This window comes from Gallus gallus, chromosome 18, assembly GCF_016699485.2.
Source record: "Gallus gallus isolate bGalGal1 chromosome 18, bGalGal1.mat.broiler.GRCg7b, whole genome shotgun sequence".
NCBI lineage: Eukaryota > Metazoa > Chordata > Aves > Galliformes > Phasianidae > Gallus > Gallus gallus.
The window spans coordinates 7,880,550-7,904,943 of NC_052549.1; the positions used below are offsets into that span (position 1 = coordinate 7,880,550).

Consider the following 24,394-nt stretch of genomic DNA (forward strand, 5'->3'; position numbering starts at 1 on the left):
AGGAAGAGGCGAATTTTCTCAAGTGCTGCTGATGTAAGAATGTTTTTTTTCCCTTGGTTGCTGCATATTTAGTTGGCATTTAAAAGCTAAAAGTTGTTTCTGACTTGGCTTCACTCTGTGTTCAAGGGCTTCTTCCATAGGATTAGCACCTCCCAACCCCACTAAGTGTTCGGATACCTATAATTAGAGTGTGATGTACTCAGATAATATGATAAGGGGGTAAGTGTAGAGCCTAATCAAGATTAAGCTTTGTTTTGGGCTTTGGGATCTCAAGCTCATCGAGTTTTCAGCAGTAAATCAAAGTAGTGATCTCAACTTATGAGGGCGTGCTGCTTTCTCCTTGCTCTTCCTCGCATACCCCTTCAATAACACAGCCTGTACTGCTGCAGAAGTGTTCAGTGGGGCTATATTTTTGGATCACTGAGAGCAATAATGCTGTAGGAGGCAAGCGCTGACCAACCTTGTTTTTTTTTAACGTTGGATGCATCCTGTGATCCCATCACTGCTGGTCATACCATCGGCCATTGCTTTGAGACTGCCATTTCCCATGGTTTGTGTTTGCCAGTGACAACATTCCCTGATGCCCTGGAAGTGTTTGCACAGATGAGCTCTGGAAGACGGAGCGCTTCACGTCTGACAGTGTTTGCCAAAGCTGTACTTCCGTTCCCCACCCCTCCCCCGTAATTTAGGGAACCACACGGCAATGTCTTTCCAAAACATACTGCTCTGTTGTCATTTAAAATAGGTTTCCACCATGCAAGACGCTAGCAGCTTTGCAGCAGAGGACCTTGTCTGCGGGGTACTTCTGTCAATAGCAATTTCCATCTCCCTGCTCTGAGCACGAGCTTTCGGGAGGCGATATCTGATAGCAGTGGGAGACACATGAGGATAAACGGGGCTAGCTGCTGCCTCCTTCTCCATCAGCAGCTTCTGCAGAGCTGGTGCTTGGTTAACCATTTCATCTACCAGCCGTCTCACCCACCCTGTTGGTAGGACTGCAGTAAAACAGCACTATGGGGACTTATTTGTGCTGGCTTTCTGGTGAGACACCAGGCATTTGCTGCCTCCTTGGGTCAAACTCTCTCCTGCCAACACACCACATTCCTGTAGGTCTTGAGCAGCTACAGATACCCAGAGCACACCCACGCACACTATTAATAGAGTAAAGCAGAGTTTTCTCCTTAGGGAGGGTCTGCTGATGGAATGAGTGCTATGAATGTCAGCTGCAGAAGTGGTCGCATGGCTGCACCGATTACCTGCAGGCAGGTAGGGACAGCGAGCAGCTGCCCAGCATCACATGGAGCAGCTGACTTCTTTCTGGCAAACGGGGGGTCTTCAGGGATGGTTTGAAGACGTGTAAGGAAATGACTTACAAGATCTTTTGACAGCACGTGTTTCCAGAAACAGGGGATATAAGTTGCAAGGAGCTGACTGTGCATTAAAGGGAGGGCAGTTGGCAGGGAACCACTTCAGTTCTGGAGCAAACCATTAGCCTGATTTACTGCAACGCTGGGATATCGGAATGTTTATCTGACAAGCATTCTGAACGTATCAGCACAGAGAGGGCTGACTGAGACCATCCCAGCCCTCTGCCAGCCATGCAGAGTGGGGATTTGTAACAGAAGGTGCCTGAACACAGCGTCCATCCGAGCAATGCCACGTGGGGCTGGGTTTCCTTAACGGCACAGCTTTGCTCTGTCTTTGACCAACGTGGAGATCCTCTATTTATAGGGAGCTGAGTGCTGGGGCTGCCAGGAGAGCACAGAAACAGTTCGGTGCTTTTTTTCCCTTAGGAAGATTTCTCTGCTGACAACTCCTGAAATCTTTTGCAGCGCTTATTTGAGCAGCAATAGTGAGCAAAGGAGAGCAGGCATGCCAAAAACTGTTCCTCTCTGCAAAATTTACGGCGCAGCATCTCTCTGTGTGCTGCATTCATTCCTTTGATTTTTAACCAGTGCAACCCCACTGCTTCACTGGACTGAAACACAACGGCAAACACAGCCACTGAACTGACCTTCTCGTCATTCCTCCTGTTGTAAAATTACAGCTGTAGGGAGGAGTGGGTGAGGCATCTCCTTTGGCTTTCAAAGGAGGTGATGGTCAAACAGGGGCTGTTGTGGGCCTGCCCTCTCCACGCTGGCCACGGGGGACAGAATTAGATTTTTTCCCCGTAAATTGGCACGTTCTCTGTTCATTTGTCCAGAGCTTGATGATTTATCTCATGCTGTTTGCTGACAGTTTCACAGGTCTGTCCTTAAGTCACTCGAGCGAGCAGGCTCCTATGAGCCTGTGCCAGAGGACGCTTAATGCTGTCACTGCAGAAGAAATCATGAAGTATTGATGCAGGTCGTGTGCAAAACACACCCCAAGTGAATTTGCTACCCCACATGGCTGCTGTACCGCTGCCTTCACTGCCAAGGGAGACGGAGCCAGTGGAGGAAAAAGCCTTGGGAGGTTAAATACTCATTTACTGGGCGCCTGCCTTTGGCCATGGCAACATCCCGATGAAGTTGGAAACTTGAAGTATAGGTTGTTTTTGAGCCAGATGCTGGCTGACACCTCCTGAGTCCTGACAGTCATGGAGATTTTTGTCCATTTGACAGCTTGTATTTCTGTTTCCTCCTGAAGATGAGTTTGATGAGGAGCAGTGCTACTACCCGGGGTTACTGTCATGTTTTTGCCGGGGTAGGTCTTGCTTCCAGAAAATGCTCAGTATCTAAGAAGATGGATAAATACTGAATTTCTTGTGGGGAGCTGAACTGCTGACTTTTAAGGAGCAGAGATGAAGGGCCAGATTCTGATGTCAGTGTAACAAACTCACCTTATAACAGCGATATCCAAATCCCTTTGTTTGCTCCCACTCTAACAAAATGAAAATTGTTTTAAAACGTTGAAATGTATGAAATTTGTCCCACTTTCTTCCTTAGGAGCTGTCAGCTCCAACAAACCCTTCGGGTTCTTCTTTTGATCTATTTTCAATTGTTTGGTGGGCAAAGTAAAACTCCTCCTTTAGGCTCTTCCTTTTTAACTTCCTGCTGTGACATGAAGGTCCCCTCCTGTCCCCCCGTGCTGCCTGCAGACCCTCTGCTACTCACTGCTTCCCATCCCTCCCTTTACTGCCTTTGGAATAACTACCAGCTGCTCTTACTGCCTGCTCCATCTTGCTCTTCTTTCAGTGCACCATCCTGGTGTGCTTTCTCCTGCAATGGTCTCAAAACGCAACCACCATGTTGGAGAGCACACCTCACTTGGGCTGGGAAGACATCTGTTGGTGAGTGATCCCTTCTGGTTATGGCACAAACAATAGTGCTCACTGAGCAAATACTGACATGCTGCAATCCAGGTCGCAATGCACTGATCATTGCTGTGTGCTATCTGGCAAAACAGCTCCAGGTTTTGGGTTACCTACATGAGAAGGCACCCAGGGAAGAGCCTATGGAGGCTTGGTTTGATTCATGAAGGCATGCACAGCCTCAGCAGCCAACCTGCTGTCTTCAACTAGGCAAGTATCAAAGAAGTTATGGATTTGTATGCCACAATACTAAATGAACAAATGCAGAAATGACGCTTTGCCAAAGACTGCTTTAAAATTCCACGACAGCCTTTTGTTGTTCCCTTATAAGATTTTATCTGGGACCTTGAGTGATAATAGGAAATCTGTGGCAACGAAACTCATTTCCCGAAGATTCACCTCACCTGCACATCTGGGAGCTAATAAAACACAGCACAGAGTCTGGCTGCTGTCCTTTGAATTCTCTTCAGTCATCACATAACTGCTGCCAAAAGTACTAAGCGTCCTTGTGCTACCACAATGAATACCAATGGTATCAGGGAAATGTAGGGCAGCAGCAAAGTAGATAAGATTTGATTGTATGTTACACATTATTTTGCGCTACCTCATTTCCATTTTCCTCGAGCACCCCTCTCATAAACCAGTATTTTGGCCTCAGAAGTTATGACAGAGGTTATTCAGCAATGCTCCTGTTCATTTCCCAGCTGCCTTTCCTCAGCCAGGCTGCAGATGAAATAGTGCACTGCATTATTCCACCCTAGCAGTCCCTCCGTGTAATGCTGAAAACCGTCTTGTAACCATTTTCAATTTGTTCCTTATTAACTATATCCATTCGTGCAGTCTCTTGGCTGGCAAATTTGGGGGGAAATTTTGTGTGGTTCTGTGACTTATGTGTCTTATTATGTTGCCCCTTTGCATGAACCTTGTTGAAGGAATGCATTTGTGTTGTTTCTTTTGTAGGAAGAATCACTGACATGCTTTCTGCCCTCATGTTTTGCATTTTGTAAATCATCTGCATAGGAAAAGAGGGGCAATTCCTCAGCCTGGGTATGAACAGTGCTGGTTATGCTGCTTGAGGCACTTTTTGCAATCAGTGCTAACTTAGCCCTGCCACAGTGAGTATTCCCATGCCTGGCTCGGTCCCAAGAGACTGTCAACGTTTCTGGTTGTCGTGGGGTTGTTAACTCACTTTTCTCTGTCTGCCTTTCTATATAGACAACGGCCCCACTTTCTGTGCTCTGCCTTCACACCTCGTCTCGTCCCGCGTCTCACGCAGCACTCCTTTATCCCAGCAGCCCAGAAACTTGTCTCACCGCTCATCTCCCTCCTTTGCTCCACTGTCACTTTGCCAAGGCTGGTTTTGGGTGGTTCTGTAATCGTTCTTTTAAAATCATTTGGAGGTTGAATGGAAGCCTCCACTCATTTTGTACTTTCTACCTTGGCTAAAATTGCTCTAACATGCCAGGAGCTGGTGTTGGGTTCTTGGGGTGAGCATCTTCACCCAGCATGACTTCAAACTGCAAGTCAACCTCCAGCAACTTTCCTGCTGTTTATCACATTCTGGTCCAAAATGCCTCGAATTAAAGAGGTACTTGGTAACCAGTTGGCACAGTGCATCAGAGGCCGACTTCTTATTCACAACTGCAACTACACAGTGGCCATCATATCTCCGACACCACAGACAGCAGTTGGAAATAACATGTGCTGCCCTGTATGCTAGCTAGGATTCAAATACATCCTGATTTGGACCAAAACTCACATTTCTCCCCAATGTTCTTGACCCTGGCATACATTCACTGGTATGAAATTTGCTCATTCAGGCAGATTCCTGCCAGTCTATCAATCATTACAAGAAGGCTGAAATGCCAAATTTTACCGGATGCAATTTTGAGGACAGGCAGTCATTTTGTCTGATGAAGCGTTCATATGCTGCAAAATGACAAATCGTGTTTATTTTCACATTGTCAAACTGTGCTTTTTTTCCTGTGTTGGCACAAATGGAATCAAGTTTCCCTTAAGGCATAGTTTGGTTTTTATCCATCTGGTTTCCCTTACTACAGTAAGCCATCAGTTCTCCCTCATTAACATGGTGATCAACCAGGACTTGATGGTTTCACCTCCTGCAATCACAGCATGTCTATGAAGTCTCTATCATGGCTCATCACTACCTGGGGGAAGAATTTAAGGAAACGGACATTCACATCTCTTCAAAGTCCCTGGTGAGTTTATAATCTGAGACACAGACAAGGTCACATCTAGGGAATAAGCACTGTTCCGGAGCAGATGAAGTACAGCCAGTATGGGCATGACACTTTGTCCCCTGTATCTTCTACCACCTCAACTTTTGTACATCTGCAGCCTTGAGCTGTTGTCTTCTCTTTCTCAACTTGTACTTTAGATCCCCTTTAGCATTAAAATCATAGAATCATTAAGGCTGGAAAAGACCTCTAAGATCACCTAGTCCAACCACCCACCTACCACAACTAATGCCCACTAAACCACATCCTCAGGTACCACATCTACACGTTTCTACTGCAGTTGCCAAACAGCAGTCTAAAACTTAGGAAACTGGGGTGTCGGGGGTAAGGACGTACCTGACACTGTCTTCTGCAATGGGCAAAACCTCCAGATCTAGTCAATAGAAAAACAGTTCACATTATTGATGCTCCTTGTGATATCTCTTCATGTAGCAGAAGCTCACAAGTTGTCACGTAATTACTTCTCAGCACACAATGAATTATTGTCTGCTCTAATAGCAGTGACGTCTAGAACTGAGCTCTTTATTTTGGCTTTTCTCTGCTCAGCTCTGTGGGAGCAAGTTATTCACACACTGCAATGGTTTTCATAAAAATAAAAAAGAGAGAGGGTTACATTGGAAAGTAGTGACAAAGGAGCTCATTAGTTTACTGATAAGGAACACGCAGAATATTTGGACACTCCTGAATCAGGTAATCGTTCCATGTCTCTTCAGTCTCTTGTGATTTATCATAAGTTGATGGCATTTGAAAAAAAACAGTTGGATATTGAAGAAGCAATAGGGAAATTTCAGTCCATAAATCATTTTAATTGAAGGCAATGCTTGCAATATGCCTGTCTTCATAATGCTGCGACCTTGAGTTGGATCTGCATTCGTTTTGGAGCATGTCTTCCTCATTTCTATGCCAGCTTGTTGAGTTATACATAGAAGCAAAGCCTCTAGAGATTGATCATGCACAATCAGTGATGCGGGACTGAAACAAGGCAGATGATGACAACAGGGAATCTAAAGGTTAGGAAGAAGGGGTGTAGCTGCCAGGCCCTGCTGATGGCTGGGATTGGGAAACTCAAGGCAAAGGTTTCAAAACCATCTGCGTGATGTATTAGTGGAAAAGAGAATCCTGTAAGGAGCATGAGGCTGCTCACAGGCTTGGAGGAGAGTGCATCCCTGGAGCAGACTCATGCAAGGGATGGGGTTGGCCAGTCAGGCAGGATCTGGGGGGAAAGGGAGGGGAAAGAGGACAGAGAGCATGGAGGAATGGGAGAAAGAAAGAGAGCTGAGGAGGAGGAGGAGGAGAGTGGTGGTGTGTAGCTGGAGGCAAAGAGAGGGCCTAGGAGGAGAGTGGGAGCTTGGCAGATTGGTGGTGCCTGCGGAGATGGGGACCAGATGGCAACCTGGGTCTTCCCTGAGCCCCCCCCCACCTGTGCTTGCCTCCCTGCACAGCTCCCTGTGGGCACCCCCAGCAGTCAGCACTCACACTGCTGCCAGGAGGTGTGGGCACGAGGCACTGCCCGATGGGAATTCACAGCCTGGAATTTATAATTCCTGGGACTGATTTAAATACTTACAGTTAACAAATGACCCAATAAATAAAAATGTAGACGGCTACCAAATAGGTCTGTTTAAATGAGCAGAAGCAGAAGGGATTTCTTTTGGATCCTGCACCCAAAACTTTCTATTTTCTAATGCAAGCAAAACAGAGACAAATAAAAATGAGGCTGTAAAAGCAGCATGACCTCCTTAAGCTTTAATTATTCATTAGAACTGTTTTCTTCTCTGCTGAGATTGGGCAACACATTTAAGCAGGTTTCTCCCAGGTTTGTGGAAGATGTAACTTCCATATTACATTGGCTAATAAATACCACTAAGCACAATGGCCCAACAGTATTTGTGGAAAAAAAGCAATTGGGAAAATGTGTTCAATGAATCAGAAGTGTCTTAATCTAGTCAGTCTTGAAAAGCAAAGCGTATCATGCAAAATTACAATGCACTAAAGCACAAATGCATGAATATTTTATTGTTGAGAATTCTGAGTTCACGTTCTTCCTTCTTTCAGTATTTCAGACTGCATTTTACTATGCAGTGTTTTCCCTGACTCAGGGAAGGGCAGTGCTGGGGATAGCTCTGGGCAATCCAATCTGGGATATTAAATAATGTACCTGAGAGTCCCAGCCCTTATCAGCATCAGGCATGTCTCCCATTGTAACTGCAATGCTCCTTGCTTTGTGCTGTCCTAGGGTGACATGGAAGTGCCCAGGAAGGTGCCTAGCTGGGAGGAGAAGACCAAGGAATCTTCCTTTTGCTGTATTAACAGCAGGCAGGTGAGCTGTGTGCCTGGCTCCATCACAGCCCTCTCTCTCCACTACTCCCCTCCAACACCTAAAAGGTATGGAATGACCGACTGGGGTGAGGTGGGAAACACTCATGGCTGGGAGCTGTTGGCTGAGTCCCCTGTACCTTGTAGGGCTGATTGTTAATTAGCCTTGAATATCTAAATGTTGTGCCTGTGAGGATTAGAGCCTGCCCTTTTATAACAGCATCCTGGGGACTATGTTTCCTCCTGAGTTTTGAAAGCAGGACAGGCCCAGCTTGTCACCACCTTGGCGAGCCTTGCCGAGATGTACGCAGCAGATCTGCCTGCCTGGGAGCCCTGCCACGCTCAGGGAGAGATTCACAGCTCCTCTCCCCTTCAGACACCCACCTGGCGTGATGCAGGGCAGAGCCATGCCGCATCCACATGGCTCCTCGGGGTCCTCACACTGAGCCCCCCAGCAGCTCACATCCCCCTCCCTGCAGCCGTGCTGGCAGACAGGGGCAGGCAGCCCAAGGGCAGCTTTCCAACACCCGCGTCGCTTAACGGGGCCGCGTTCTGGTTCTTACTCACGCTTTACAACTCAGTGATAGGCTGCCAATGTATTTTTGCCAAGGAGACAAAAATATGTCTCCTCTTCCCACTCCCGCATCCTGCGAGGAATCTCAGTTGTGTGCAAAGAGATGTATATGCGTGTGTATTTGGGGGGGGGAGCGGTAAATGAAGTTTCTCATAATTGAAAGTGTGCCTTCTAGCTGAGGAAGAACTGTTTTCTCCATGTGTAAATTTGGGTAGAAGAGCCTTACTCTGTGCCGAGCAGAAATGGCACCATGTGCAGTGGGAGACTGAAGCTTCTGCTTCCCATCAGCAAATCCTTTATCAGCTCTGTGTCCCAGGGTCTCCTTTCCAAGATGGAGGCATGAGAATTTATAAATAATTTGGGGCTTTCTGGGCTGAAAATCTCTATATTAGTGAAGTAGTCTAATAATGGACAAAGACGAGAGGCATAATCCTTTTAAGGTGAGGATCCCTCTTCAAACAGAGCTCGAATCTCCCCAAGGGCCAGAGAGATTCCAGGTATTTAACATGTTAACTTAAATCAGCTTTCGGTTAAACAGGACTCCCCCACACAGCCGTGGTTTTGGATTCTGGCTATGCTCTCTGCGTGGTTTGGGTACTTTAAAAGCACTTGGTAAGGAGAAGGCAGGGACTGGAGGCTTTTTCTACGCTTCAAGGCAACTTTGCAAACTTCACGCTCTTCCTGCATTTCTTTTTCCTCCTTCCCCTCCCTTTCCCCCCAAACCTTGCATGACTTCAAGGCATCAAATGTTAATGAAAGTTTGCCAGGCTTCAAGGTCTGTGAAATGGAAGTTAAAAATTCTGCGCTATAGGATGGCTCTAAAAATACTCAGTGTGTCGGAATATCGGCTCCAGCAGCTCCCTGCACGCAGCGCTGCGGATGCATCAGCCCTCTCGCTCCTCAGTAAGCTCTCAGAGTGTTGTCCTGGTGATTATAGATCACTAATGATCCACAGAGCAAATTCACCAGGCTACGGGCCAGCAAAGCCTCCTTGAAGGTAAAGATCTGCCAGTGATGCTTAGCTCTAAAACCAAACCCATTTTGTTTGGTTATGGGGGTGAACACCATCCAGGTGTGACAGCCATCCTTCGGGCGGGCTGAACCTGAAACACCAGCCCTAAGGTTTTGCAAGGCCAGATGCCATCCCACTTGGTTTGGCTCTTTGATGTCGATTATTGTGCAGGGGGCCTGGGTTTGTTAGCTGGGTTTCTACTTTCCACACATGGCAAGACCTAAATCCCTCTGGGATCTGTTCCTAAGCCCTCCTGAGCAGATATGCCATCCCATGGAGATGTGAGAGCTGCATGCCTAGGATGATCAGAACTCACATGTCTTGCTTACAGGAGAATCTCCCTCTGCAGGAGTAATGCTGCTGACTTTAGAGGGTCACGGTTAGTGGGCACGGCAGGGATGGGTTGATGAATGAGATGATCTCATTGGTCTTTTCCAACCTTAATGATTTTATGATTCCATGACTTCTGAGGGCACATTGGAGACCCTGTCCTCCCCTTGGATATTAGAGCATTCCTTTCTGTATCGCATAAACCTCTCCATGCCCTGCACTGGAGTGGCTGTGAAGAACTGACCCGTGGGTTGGGCCAGGTCAGGTCTTGTGCCAAACCCTGAGATGTACAGTGAGTAACATTTCAAGGCATAACCCTTCTTCCTTCAAGGATTATGAAATAAATGTGTGCATACTGAATGAACTCAGTCTGCCGGTATGAACCGAGCTTTTGTAAAGCTGAAAGGTGTGGGTTTGTGTGCATTAACTGTGTGAGCTACAGCACAAAAGGAAAACACTTTTTCATCCTTATGAGCTTCTGTAAATGGTATTCCATTCTTAGGAGAGTAAACATAATGTTAAAAAAAATAATTAATAATTCAAACCTTGCAGGAGAGGTTGCAGGAGCAATGGGAACCTCTGAAATGCTAAATGTATGAATTTATTCCCCTGCCACTGTGGGATTTTAAATTAATTTTACTTTTATTTCTTCTTGTTGACAAGTTGGGTTGTGTTGCTATCCAGTGATAATGTTTCCAGATAAGAAAATCTTGAAGGTCAAAAATTCTATTCTTAGTTATTCTCGTCTAATCTTCTTGTGCTGGTGACAATGTGCAGTGATCTCATGTCGCCATGGGTACCTGAATCATGCCTGTCTAGCAGCACAGTTCTCCATGCTTCCCCTTATGCTGTTACAACTAAACAAAAAAAGATATGTTTAAGGGAAATGTCATGCCTGCTGCAAGTGGACCAGAAGAAATGTTTTTCTTGAAGCAAGCCAGCGGTTCCACATACTTCACCCACACACAATTTGGTGTGATTAATTAATTTGTGCTCAGCTGCGCCCAGTGAGAATTTTGCCCCAAATGCTCCAAAATGCAGACTGAGTTCCGTGCGTTATTGGTGAGAGTTGTAATGTCTATGGGTAGATTGAAATGGCCACATTTCAGAAGGGTTGCTTTGTCCCATGGCAGCCTGGATGAGCAATCCCAGATGCAGACGTAAAAGGACCGGCAGCAGGAAACTGGAGAACTGCTGCAACCCAGATTAAGGGGGAGAAGTGAGAGCAGCATCTGCCCACAGCTGACCCCAGCAGGGGCATGGCAGGGAAGCACAGAAGCACAGTGACATTCATGTTAGGAAAAAAAAAAAGAGGCAGCCTTAATGTTATGCCTTTCCATGTGTCTGCAGGTTCAGGTCAGTGCTCTCCCACCTGCTGGATGCAGCTTTCATTGTTTTGTAGCATCTAAAGGAAAGAAAACGAAGAGGAAGCAAAGTGCATGGGCCTTGGTTGTGACAGGGCTGCAGCACTTTGGGTGTTAGCTTGTCTGTGTGCTGCAGCAGGAAGGGTTTGGGCTCTGTTAAATCACTCTTTGAGTCTACGTGGATGGGTCACGCACATGAAAGACTTGGAGCAACAGCTTTCAAAGGGTGACAGCGTGGTTGTGGATGAAGACTTGTGCCTTTCTCTTATCGATGGGAGGGACTGAAGTCTAAATTCGGGTCTTTGTGCTGGAAGTCCTTACGCAATCTTAGTTTAAAGGGGGAAAACACTACACAGGAAAACAACAAAGTGCAGTGCGTTTCTCTTGACAGCAGGACTTGCTTTTCACTAAAACGTTTCTGACTCCAGTGATGTGCATCAGCCAGGTGGAGCAAGGGCCTCAGCTGGAAGGTTTGGACCTGTGGTTTCTGGGAGCAGATCTGCATGGTGGATATCATCAGATAAGCCAGCTTGTGCACGCTGCCTTGCTGCGCGGAAGGGCTGTCCTTGCACTTTGCTGTTGTACAATCAATATTCAGAATATAATCCTTTCTTTTACAGAGTCAGGGGGCTTAATTCAACCCTGGAATAAATGGGCAGCTAACAATGGGCGAAGCTCAGCTTGGATGCTGCTCTAGTTAATTAAAAAGAGTAGCATCGGGGGCCGAACTTGGCATGGAGTGTTTCTGTGACTGGCTTCAGAGGCAGGGAAGAAAAAGGCTCGCTTAGCTCGCTGCATCCAGCTCTTCAAATGCAAATTAACCTGTCAACATCTGCATGCAGCCACCCCGGACAGCTGCAGAAGGAGCTCCCAGCACCCAAAAGAAGGGCTGGAAATGTTTCGTTGGAAACAGCTATTTTCTAGAATAATTTCTAGTAAATAAGAATACATTCGAAGTGGTAAACTGAGCATCTGCTACATGCAACGAATGGAGGACAGCATGTGAAAAGAAACATATGTCAAGTATGCACTTCAGATGCATTGACTGCTTGCTTCCAAAACAGAGCGAGCTTAACCATATTTGCAGCAAACATGGAGTAAAAATTACTGCTGCAGCGAAAAGGAGAATCTCAACTTACTGCAGAATTTTCCTTGGGTGGAAGAGAAGAGTTCAGTGCATTTCAGCCAGGCACCTTTCTGTGAGACACAGCAGGAACACCGAGCACGGACAGCTTTTGTTTGGAGCAAACAACATCCCTTTACCCATGCATTTAGAAACCCAGCAAACCAAACCAGGGCTGGAGACGAATCACACCACGTTTGGCATGTAGAAGACATTAAAACACCTCTGAGCTTTTTTAAAGCCTCTGATATGGCAGAGGAGACCGATATCCTTCAGTACAGCAGGAGTGGAACTGCATGGCAGACAGGGCTGTGCTGGTGGAGCAGTGACTGCAACACACCATGACCCAAGGCAGTGGCATTCCTGCAGTTCCCTGAGCCCCTTAACCTCACACAAAATCTGCTCTGACTTAAGCAAAGCTCTTGTTTACAAAACAAGTACAGGGTAAGGCCCTTCCAGCAGACGGAGGAAGGAAGGAAAGATCGGTTTTCTGCTCTGAAATGTGCAACCCTTCTTTATGGAGCAGCACACAGGGAGATTTCGCCGTCTCACAGTGTAAAGGCCACAGGGCAGCTGTGCTCAGATTGCTGCCACCTCCTCCTAGCAGTGCATCCCCAGCAAACCTGGGATGCAGGCACTGCTTTCAGTCCTGCAGCGCTGCTCTCAGGGTGCTGCCATTTCCTCTTCAGAGGGATGGAAACCAGAATGGAAACAAACCACAGGCAGCTTCTGCAGAAACCACGTTGCTATGATAATGTGGTATAATTGATCAGGAGTCTGAAATCCCACCTTCATAAAAGCCCACACAAGATAGCTTGTGCCAACACTTCTACTCATCTACGGGTTTTCAGCCTGAATCAGAGCTGAGGAAATGATAAAGGCATTTGCCTGCATTGACAGCATTGGTCTTCATCCCAATCACCTCAGCGTAACTCTGCATCCTATGAAGGAACCAAGGGATGGGCAGAGGAGATGGAAGAGATACACTTCTGGAAATTGTGGCACACCTGCTGCTCCAGGGAGAACTTCAGGAGCCACGCAGCACTGTGGGCCTATCAACAGCACTTCCACCTCTCTGCTGGGCTTCACTTCAGTATTTCCCCCACTGAATCCCAGGAGCTACACGTACAGAAATGAAGCCTCATTGGATGGCCATGGCCTGGCACAGAGCAGAGACGTTGAGAGCAGAGCAGCATAGTGGGTACACTATTGAGGAGGAGCTCCATAATTTCAATTTCCATCGTGCCCCTGGCCTTGCCTTGACATCTTCATTGCTCCTCAGCTAAATAAATACACTCCAGGGATAGCATAATAGCAATGTAAAACAGCGAATGCCGTAGAAAAGGGTTACCTAATGGTTAATTTAGAAAGGAACATATCATTAAAAACGTATGAAGGTGGCTACATATTGGTGCAGTATAAATATTTAAAGGGATGCCTCTCGTGAGGGCAGCATTCCAAGCTACACCTAAAAGAATGCATGCGAAGGAAAATTAAAAGAATATTTCACCATTCAGACTTGTTTATCTGCTTTTGAAAGGCATTTCCAGCCCAGCTACTGAACATTAGTATGGGAAAGGATATCAGACAAAACTCATTTTTGGTGTAATTCTACCGAAGTCAGCAGAGTTAAACTGGAGATGTTTTTTCTGGCCTTTTAAATAGAGTGTAATTTTCTCCATGGATAGTTATTAAATGCTATTGAGAGAGATTTCTGCTGCTGCTGCTGTTGGAAAAGCTTTCTGGAGAGGTCACTCTGTCCCATGCGAATAACACCAGTGACAAACCAGGAGGTTTGCAGTTGTTACAACATGAAAAGTCCCTGGGGACTCCAACCACACCGCACAGCCCTGCCCGGCCCAACGCTGAGAACGTATCTGCTGGGAGTGGGGCTCTTCCAACTTGACATCCTGCAATAATGCTGCCCGTAGAAATTGCTCGAAGTATTGGAGGGAGTATTGCAAGGACAGACACGTGGATGTTTGGTCCCCCTCCACAGGAGGGCCTATTTTCTAAGTATACATTCTGAGCCTCACCTGCTGCACGTTCCCATTTTGGGGCTGGTTAGGCTTGCATCCCTTTCACCAGCTGCCCTAAGCACTGACCAATAAAGGCATTCCCCATGCTTAATTTGGACCCTAGAACCTACTGCGTGTCTTCAAGACATGACAGACATTTTCAGGATGGCTAAGCCCAGGACCAAAAGGTTCTGATTTTTCGGCACTGAAGTACCCTCTGAGATTACCGTCTGGGAAGGCAGCCTTGCTGTGAGCAGTTCTCAAAAGGGAATTCAGGGATCTCAAGAGGACTGCGTCGCCCCTCGTGTGCAGCACTGAGCCAGGGACCCAAGCTGCGTAGAGGAGCAGCAGCCAGGCTACAGCACAGCGTTCATCCTCCCACAAGGTTGTGGGGGCAGCTCCCCACCCTGCACACATATTTCCAGAGCAGCTCTTTGAAGGCACCTGGGTTTTCCTTTTGCCCACGTGGGGAGCTCAGCTGTCCGCGTGGCAGATATCAGGAGCTCCAGTTTTAAGCAGTGCAGCACTGAACTTCGGGTCTTGCATCCACCAAGCTAATAAATCTTAGCTAAACACTGGGGCCAAGCTCAGGGTATTATTTAACCATTTTACAGAAAGCTTAACAAGAAAGACTCCTGGGATGAAAACAGGGGAACAGATGAGACCTCATCATTTATGTATGTATTAACTTCCCACTGGTAAAATTAAAATGCAAAATAGCATTTCTAAACAAAACAGTTAAGCTCCATCCCTTGAGACAGTTATAAAATTAAAGGGCAAAACATACAGCAGAGGATCTATTCTTACACTTGTAGCACTTTGGGCTAGATTGTAGGTATTTTCTCCCTCTCTCGCAGCTACAATGCTGAGCTCCGAGAAGGGATTTGTCTGTGTAATACAGCGAAGCTCAGCAATAATTACCCATTGTGCTATGTGATGAGCCATCCTTTTGGTTCTTCAGTAACCCGTGCACCTGGACTTTAACTAAAACCAAATAATATGCACAGAAAACATTTTTATGTAAGAGGAGGTGAACATCACTAAAAATCAGAGCGCCTTTGTATGGCATGCCAAACTGCTGAAGCGAAAAAATGTCTTCAGTGAAAGGGCTCAGATGTGAGCATGTTTCAGTGCACAGCTCCAGGAAAAACTCTGATAATAAATGTGAGCTTGTTATCGTTGCTTTTCAGTGGGAAGTAAAGCCGGAAGCAGGGTCGTGCTGGCTAATTGAAGCTTACATTTTCATTCAAGCACTGCATTTTAATTATAAACTGGTGACACAAGTGTCACTTAGTTCTTATCCTGTTTTAAGTGTGCATATGTATTAAAAATATTTTCAGTTATTAATTTATTCTTTCCATCACGTTCATTATCCTCCATTATGTCTACCAGGCACGTGTCTAATGACATGTTTGATACACGCTAATTCTTATGCCTCTTTTAATGCAGGGCTCACACACACATTTTTTGCTGAACGCGGTGCCAGTTGGCAACTGAAACAGGTGCGCATTCCTGCTATAAAATCAGCATTAGTAACTGCAGACCCATATTCTGGCCAGCTGCAACCACTTGCTCAGCCCTCCTGGGGCACGGCAGCCACGCCAGGAGAGGGTCAGCCCATGGGAGCTGCATCCAGCACCGCAGCCAGGAGGGGCCGGCATCGCTCCCCATCCCCAACCACGTGCCCAGGGTTCAGCTCCAGAGCCCCGGGATGACTCAGAGTGCGGGCGGAAAATATCTGGCCTGCTTTTCCTTCTCTACGGGGTTCTGCTGCTGTGTCCAAAGACTGTCTACAGCTTGAACGCTGGCGTTTATATACAGAAATTAAAATAAAGTGAGGGAAAGGTCGCTGGAAGTTGGCTACCAAGAGACATAAAGTAAGTCATTATAATCAGACCAGGACTGCAGGTAAAAACAGGGGGAATATCCCTAGAAAGCAAGTTATGAAGGTAAACCTCTTTCAAAGCTACTAGCTGGAATGAGATAGCTATTTTTTGCTCTTAATTTGCCACCAAACTATAAAGAGGATTCTATTTTAATAAGCGCTATCATAGCAGGACATTGCAAATGAATTGCTTGACTGGCTATAATTAGAAGTGATACTGAGTATGCAGCACCTTGCAGCACTCCTAAATATTACAAGTTTTATTTCAGGTCTTGCATCTTTAAGGATCTCAAAGCACCTCCCAGACTGTTTGCATTTGCCAGACCTAAAGGCAAGGACGAAAGTACAGCAAAATGTGCACAGCAAAGGAGAAACACATCAACCTCTGTAGCAAACCTTCAGTCTACTGAGGAGAACTTCAGCATACTGCACATGTTTAATTGCCTCAAATTGTTAATGATGTTGCTGAGCTCGAATTGCAGCGAATAAGCCACTGGTGGCTGGGCCTACGTCAGGTGGTCAAATTACTCCCTGTGGTCAAATATGGGTAAAAATCCATGTGGGTAAAAATACAATGCCATATATTACAAGTTGATATTTCATCAGCACAGAGAAACAAACAGTAACCAATTCTGCATTAAAATGCACACGAGTACGTAAAGGAGCACTGCTGTGGTTTACCTGACTCCATGAGATCCATTGGACAAAGATGATTAACACCCACTATTGCCATCACTGAGTGACTTAAAAAGGAGCATAACTAACTTTCAGATCTGGCTGCCTCTGAAAACAGCCTAAATGTGACAAGGCAGTGGTTGCCTCTGTGCAGCTGAATGCTGGGGCATGAAATTCTTAGGAAAAAAGATTATGCAATGTGTTGGGAATAGCTGTCGTTGATAGCCATGAGATAGGTGCATGCAGCTCTAAGATAGGTGTATGCAATGAGTTGTATTTTAGATTTGATTATATTTAGGCAATGTACCCCCAGCAAGATGCTATTTCAAGTCATAATTGCGACATGCCATGGTTCCTTTTTAATGCCTTGCAGCAACAATAGATAAACTGTGCCTCTGGGAAGCAAGTAAGATGCAATAACAATCCCAGCATTATTGAATGCTATACTTTTGGACAAGAGAAAATGTACAGCCATCCATATTCTACACTAAATTGTATCATTTAAAATGGATAAATGGGAGAAAATGGATCTGAAACCTCTGGTACGGGACTGACAGAGGCTTAAAACAGTTATTAGCTAATCAGAAAGAAAGCTGAGCAGCTAAATGTGGGTGGCAGCCCCTCAGTGGCCCGGTGCCCCTCCCAGCCGGGCTGGGTGCTTGTCACCCATGAATATCTTTGAAGTATTTGGCAGCGGTGAGCTAATGGGACTGGCTGAGTGAGAAGCATTCAAAGGGCAGAACTAAATGGCACAATTCCAAAGCAGCAATTAAAAGGGGTAACGCTTGCAAAAGAACAATAAAAGAGGTTAATTCGTATCGGTGCCTGGATATCTGTACAGGAAATCCTGTGATTCCGTATTGCACATCCCCATTGTCCACCGCTTGGTGTTATGGCAGTGTATAACACAGCACTCCTTTACGTGCCACGGCTGAGAAAAAGCAGCTCTGTTCTATTGAAGAAGGACTCACCGTGCTGCTGGGAAGTTCTCTGCAAGCAGAAGCATGGATAAACACATGGGAAAGAAAATCTGACGGGTAGAGAAGAGAGAACCTCAATCTCATACTTTCTGACAGGGATATGATGATACATTTCTGTTTTCTCCATTGGCAGGAGGGCACGGAGGCACTTGGGAGTTAAGGAAATTAAAAATCCTGGGTTTCAACCTGGGGCAGCAGCCATCGGTTTTCTAAAGGCAGACTCTCACACCACGGTTGGAAAGCTAATTCAGAAGGTGCCTTTTCAACAGAAGGAAAGTTGTAGCATTTCAGCAAGGAGAGAGAAAGGGAGAAAGAGAACAAAGATGTTCAGACTGCTGGATGCCACAGGAAGGAGGAGGAAGAGGGGCTGGACTATCTGCCAAGCTGCATCAAGAACTGCTCCAATGATTTCATTGCATTTGACCCACAGCATGCAACAACTGGCAAAAATGCCCCCAGATTTAAAGGGAAATCTAGCTGAAATCTGCCTGGACCAGGCCATCCATCCTGCAGGCAGCTTGCCCTTAGGCTTGCTATTTTGAGAGAATAGAGAGGCCACATATCATTAATATTACAACAAATCCCAGTATAGGGAAAGCCACTGTCTGAATTTTTGCTCTGGCCCCCAGCACCTCTGTGTGCCCCTCCACAAAGCAAAACCACCGCTCTGAAGGAAAACACATGAGCTGAAGTCTGGGAAAGAGCTGCCTTTCACTACTAAATATTTCAGGTAAAATAAACTGATGTTCTTCGGGAGGAGAAACAAATAAATAAAGGCAATAACTACCCGGGAATGGAAGAGGGAGGACAAAATACATTGTAATTTAACTGGTCAAAATATGCCAAAGGAGTGAGACAGGTTAGTGCAAAGCAGAAAATAGAAAGAAGCCCTGCATGGCATTAGAGCTCTCTACAGAAACATCCTTTTGTTCTGAAGCCATAAATGTGTAGCAGCCTCTCAGACATATGGGCAGTTGTGCATTTATCCTGTTTATTTTACTACTCCTGTGCATCCTGCCTTGCCATCTGTTGGTGAGAATTTGGATGCTGAGCCGTACGTCTGAGACATAATAAATACCACTAAACAGAAATCCAAAATGAAGGCAAGCTCAAAGTAATGCTTTGAAGCAGGACCAGTTTTCTCAGGGTGACAAAGATGTTAGAAAGTATGATTTATTTCCTGAGATGATTCTTGGCTCAGAAAAGACAGAGCAGCAGGAAAAGGTCCAATTGAAGGGGCAGATCTACGATCCCTCCTCTTATATTGGCTTCCTATTGGCATAATTCCACCAGCTTCCTAGAAAGCAGTTTAACTTTACGTAGGTGGAGAACCAGACTTAATCCTGTCCCTCAAGGAAGACATGCTTGAACATAAAATGTTGCATGTATAAAACATAAGTTGCAAGCAAAATGTTTCAAAACCAGTTAAACTCGTCCTCATACACCTTTTCAGAGCTGGGCAGCCCTACTGCCGTGTCCCACTTACTCCACATTGTCTTTTTCCTTTTATCATCAGTATGAGGGGATGGGAGGAAGCACAGTTACCCTCCAGCCAGGGCCAGGGAGCTAAAGTGCTGGCGCCTGATCACATAGCTAATGCAGCAAAGCCCAACCTCCTCCTGCCTCCCTGCTGCCATTTCTGGGATGCAGAAGTTACCACTGGGCCCCTCACACACCAACCCCACAGCCCAACATTTGGGTGCCCAGAGGTGCTGGTGACCGACTGGATTACACCGAGTGCACACGTGCTCTGTGCCAAAAGTGTTACAAAAGGAGATGAAGGCACAAGGCTACCCCTGCAATTTCAGAGAAGCGTAGAGTTCTAGAATTGCTTGAGTTGAAAGGGACCCTTAAAAGTCACCTAGCCCAAATCCTTTGTAATGATCAGGGACATCTACAGCTCGACCCGGGTCCTCAGAAGCTTTTTCTCAGAGCCTTCTTCAGTTTTCTATTTCTGTAAAGACGCACGTAAGTACAGACTGGAGATATTGGATACACACTCCTTATCCTGCATGTTTTGAGGGGGGTTCACATGTTCTGCACCTGCCAGGCTGTGACCAAAGCTTCAGGTTCAGCAGCTCAACACGAGCAGAAGTAACGCAGGCTGACATAGCGCATGCGACTGCACCCACTGGAGAAGTAATCACTACGTTGATATTTTACGGGAACAAAAGCACATTGTCACGTTTGCCTCCTTTACCAGTTGACACCAGTGAGGGTCAGCAGAGCTGCCAGGAGGCAGGGCCAGCCCTGAGGAAGTGCAATGGCTGTGAGCTCCTGCCAGGATCTAAAATAAGTAATAAAAGCCCATGGCGGAAGGGTCAGTAAAAGGTAATGGCAGCTGGAAGGAGCCCAAAGATTACATTACATTACATTACAAAGGTCACTGAGAACCCCAAAATGACTTACTGTGGCTCTGACAGATGCTACCACTAATACCATCTGTCAACCAGCTGCAACACGCAGTGTGATTATATGCAGAGTGAAAAAAGCAGCTTTAGAGCACCACAGCCACAGGTAGCCCATCCACATCGCCCAGCACACCCCCAGCCCTTCACACGACGCTTCTGAAATGTAGGTAAAAGTGTCTATTATCCACATTACATCTTGCACAGATGAGAAAGCTTTACAGCTGGATTACAGATTTGCTTTCATGGGTTTACAGCCTTCAGGGAGTATCGCTAATGCACAGAAAGTCTTTGGGTTCCAAGTTTTGCGTTGGGTTAGCTGGCATGCTGAGAGCCACAGAGAAAAACCAAAGCCCTTGTGTAGCCTGATAGCTCCCTATCGGCTATATAGTAGATCATGTTCAAGAAAGCAAATTAATTCATTAAAGTGACATATATTCAGTCAATTAGCTTCAGATCTCTGTTTCATATAGTGTCTCAGGAAGAGCGGCTGTTTTGCTACATCAGTACAGTCATTTGAGAACTTCTGTCGCTAATATTCCAGGAGGTGTATTTAGGAGGTCTGCATTTTATTTTCCTAACAGAATAGCTAATCCCTTAGCCCAGCTTCTGCTGACTGTTCCTTCAGAAAAAATAAAATAAAATAAAATAAAATAAAATAAAATAAAATAAAATTCTCAGTATTTTAAAATACGTTTTACTACGGACCATATTTTACAGAGATTGAGCTCTGCTTCCCTAAAGATCGCTCCAAACTCAGAAGCTCTCTCCCCAGCAAATGGAACATAACAGAAAGAAATTAACCTAACGAGGCTGTCAAGAATCACTCAATCACTTTCTGACAAAACCCCACTGCTGAAAAGATGTCGGTGGAGTTCTGAAGATTGCATTTAAAAACAATCAGTGCAGCACAAGCTCTTCCCCAGCACGTGTTTTACCAAGGAAACGAGATGGTGTGAGCAGAATGTATGGAAAGAAAGAATGAAATCGTGGGCTGAAGCTCAGAAAAACCCATCTCTAATGTGTTTAGACTGGTTTTGAAAGACCTCTGGATAATAGTTCACGTGGGTCCAACATATCCTTGTGCCTGTGGATTTAATCTGCAAAGCAGGTCTTGACTGATACTACAGCGATACAGAACTTGCTCTTAGACGAATACAACTTTGGAAATAACATTTGAATACAAAGCTTGCATCATTACAAGTTGTGGTGAGGTTAAGACTTCCTCTCATTGCTTTGAGAATACTAAAGAACATCTATTCTTTTTGGACGAGCCATTACTTTGCGGTAGTATGGATGGATAGCAGCCTTCCTGTCTTTGCTTGCCTCAAACATCTTTACAAGCATTTGTATTTTGCTTTCAGGATTATGCACGTGCCACTGTCCCCATGTATGTGAGACTTCATCCAAGCCAGACGACTTGCAAATAATTGTGCAAATGGGCATTTGTGCAAGTTTTCAAGCTACAGCTGATTTGCCCAAATCCTTCTTCCTGATAGAAAATTCTTCAGATGCTCAGACAAATGATTCCACGTGAATTAAATGGCCAACTGCACCACTTAAAAATAAATGGCAAACAGGGAATACTGGTTGCAGTAGACACAATGGATTCAAAGCAATTCATATTCTGAAGTGTTTAATAAAATACTCTTTGAATAAATTTAAATTACAAGTACATTACTTGATTTCATATCTAGATGTCATGGGGCCTGCAGAGCTCCCAGTTTGAGCAGTCCTATTAACTTCAGCGTGATTGTTCACGAAGATAAGCAGTTTCAGTGGATAAAGCAGTGCTTTAAAATCTTTTTTTTTTTTTCTAAGCAAATACTTTAATAGCAGATCCTCCTGTGAGTAAGACTGTGTGGGGCTTACATAGCAGTGCTGGGCATTTACCATGGGAATAGGGGCTGCTGGAAAATTATAGAGGTGAAATCCTTCAAGTCAGCTTGGCCACAAAGGAATTATTCAGCCTTGTGAAATGGGGCTGATTTGCTCCTATTATTTGCATCCCAGCTTGGGAATAATGACTTCAGGTATAGTCAAGACAGACACATGAGGACTTCATCAGAAGCTTCTCTCTCCAGTGATGATTTGTCTTTAGCTGTCAAAACTGAAGTTAACGTACGTTGGTTGTGGTCCCAGGAAACCAAAAACCAGCTTTACTAGAGAGCCCCTTGCTCATTTTACTGCACATGCTTGATCAAATGCCATCTAGCCCTGCTGTACCCACATTCGTACCAAGAACTATTGTAGTTTCCTACTTACATAATTACCTTAACTGTAAGTCTTCAATCTGTGCAGAAATACTGCTATTGCTTAAAGACCACTCAATGAGCCTCCTACTTCCATTTCTGACAAACACACTAAAAGAACAGAATTGGGATTGTAGAGCTGAGAATTGGACCGGTGTATCATTAGTGATCCTTCTTGAGTGACTAAGCTCCGTAGTAGTACCCACTATGAGTACTAAAACATGAAGGACAGCTGCAGCTCCAAACAAGGACAGTACGCTGAAGCCCTAAACAGTATCCCTTCAGTCACCATTATGATGATAATGTCTTGTGAAGTGCTATCCCAAAGAAGAAAAACAGAAAACTGTTGAGGAACGCCCACTGGTTTGCATGGAAGGCTCTTCTTTGTCCATTCTGTTCCGTTAATCCTGTTTGAAATCCTGGAGTTTGGTATACCGAACAGGTGACCGCTCCGATACAGAGTGCAGATTGTTTTATGGATAGAGCTCAGAAACATTTGAACGGAAAATTTCAACTGACCTGAAATTTACTTTGTATGACGCTCTATTCGCATCGATAGCAATAGAAGAGGCTGTTCAAGATACTTCCTGCTTGTGCACATTTATGTCTGAAATACATCTTCTTTCAGATGAGCGAAACGGTGCTCAAGACCATTACAATAAATTAAGTAGGCTTTTATAATTATTATCCCAAAACACACACAGATTGTCCTAAAAATAGGTTTGAAGACAGACCATTTAATCATATGTAAAAATCTATAACAGAAATGATTTTCTTGCTGTGTATCTCCTCAGAGTTGTAATTATCACATCGATTTTACTAGGAGACCCATCTACTCAGGATGAGTGACGTTCTGAAACAACCCAGGGGGTATTTTCTTCAATCTACCTCCAGAAACGGTTAATTTATCTCATGAAACAAAGGAACCTCTCCATCTCAAAATCAAAGTCCCACAACGCAGTCTAGAACATAAATATCTTCATGCATCTACGCATTGTTTCTTACAAAAAGAGATGACACAGGAAGTGTGAGAAAGAACGCAATCTCTGCTTCTCATATTTGTGAGCAGATGATGGGGTTTTTTTAAGGTTATTCATTCTGAGCACATATTTGACAACTTCGTAATTTGATTAAGAGCACTTGAATTTTGGAAAAGGAAAAAAAAAAACAACACCAAAATGCTTAATTGCTGTTGGGTGGAGGGGTCACATGAAACACTTCTGTCGCCTGAAGTGATGAGGGTTTAAGGTCCACAGCTGCTCAGTGTGATCTCGGCACAAATTCTCTTGTGAACAAAACGTGCTCAGCAGGTAAAGGCACTGCCTGGCACATGCAGTGAGTGTGGGGATCAGAGCATCGCCCTGCATGCAGCACTGCCCATGCCTCACAACCTCACCCACTGCTTATTTTACAGAGTTCTGACTTAAGCCCAGTGGAAATCCAGGCAAAAATCCCACTGCCTTCAGCCAAAGCTGCACTTTGTTCTGATGAATGAGATTCCTGGAGGACTACGCAGAAACCGCGACTTCGATAAACTCAGGTTTCTCCTGCAGAAGACAGGCCCAGCCCAGCAAAGCACGATTCCTACAAGCTTATTTGCCTTGACAAACAGAACCTGGGGCACTCCAACAGCTCAGCAAAGACCACCAGGACTGGGGCAGGTGGAAGGCGCTCAGCATCACCCGGGCAAACACAGGTGTGCTCAGAGGAAAACCCACATCTCCCAGGTGTCAGAAAAGCCCGTGCTAAGAGTTACATTCCTCTTTGAGCTACAGAGCCAAGCGTTTCTGTCGCCAGCAAAACTTCACATTTCTGTAATTCTTTCTCTTTTTTTTTTTTGTCTAAAAATAATTATGCATCCTACAGCCATTTTACGTTATCCCGAGGTAGCAAATGTGAAGTGAAAA

General features: G+C 45.3%; 1 protein-coding gene across 1 annotated transcript in view; it reads right to left on the bottom strand.

The window, feature by feature from the left end:
* Positions 1-24,394, bottom strand: part of CACNG4 (calcium voltage-gated channel auxiliary subunit gamma 4) — a 38,246-nt gene that overhangs the window by 12,398 nt on the left and 1,454 nt on the right. The window lies entirely within an intron of this gene.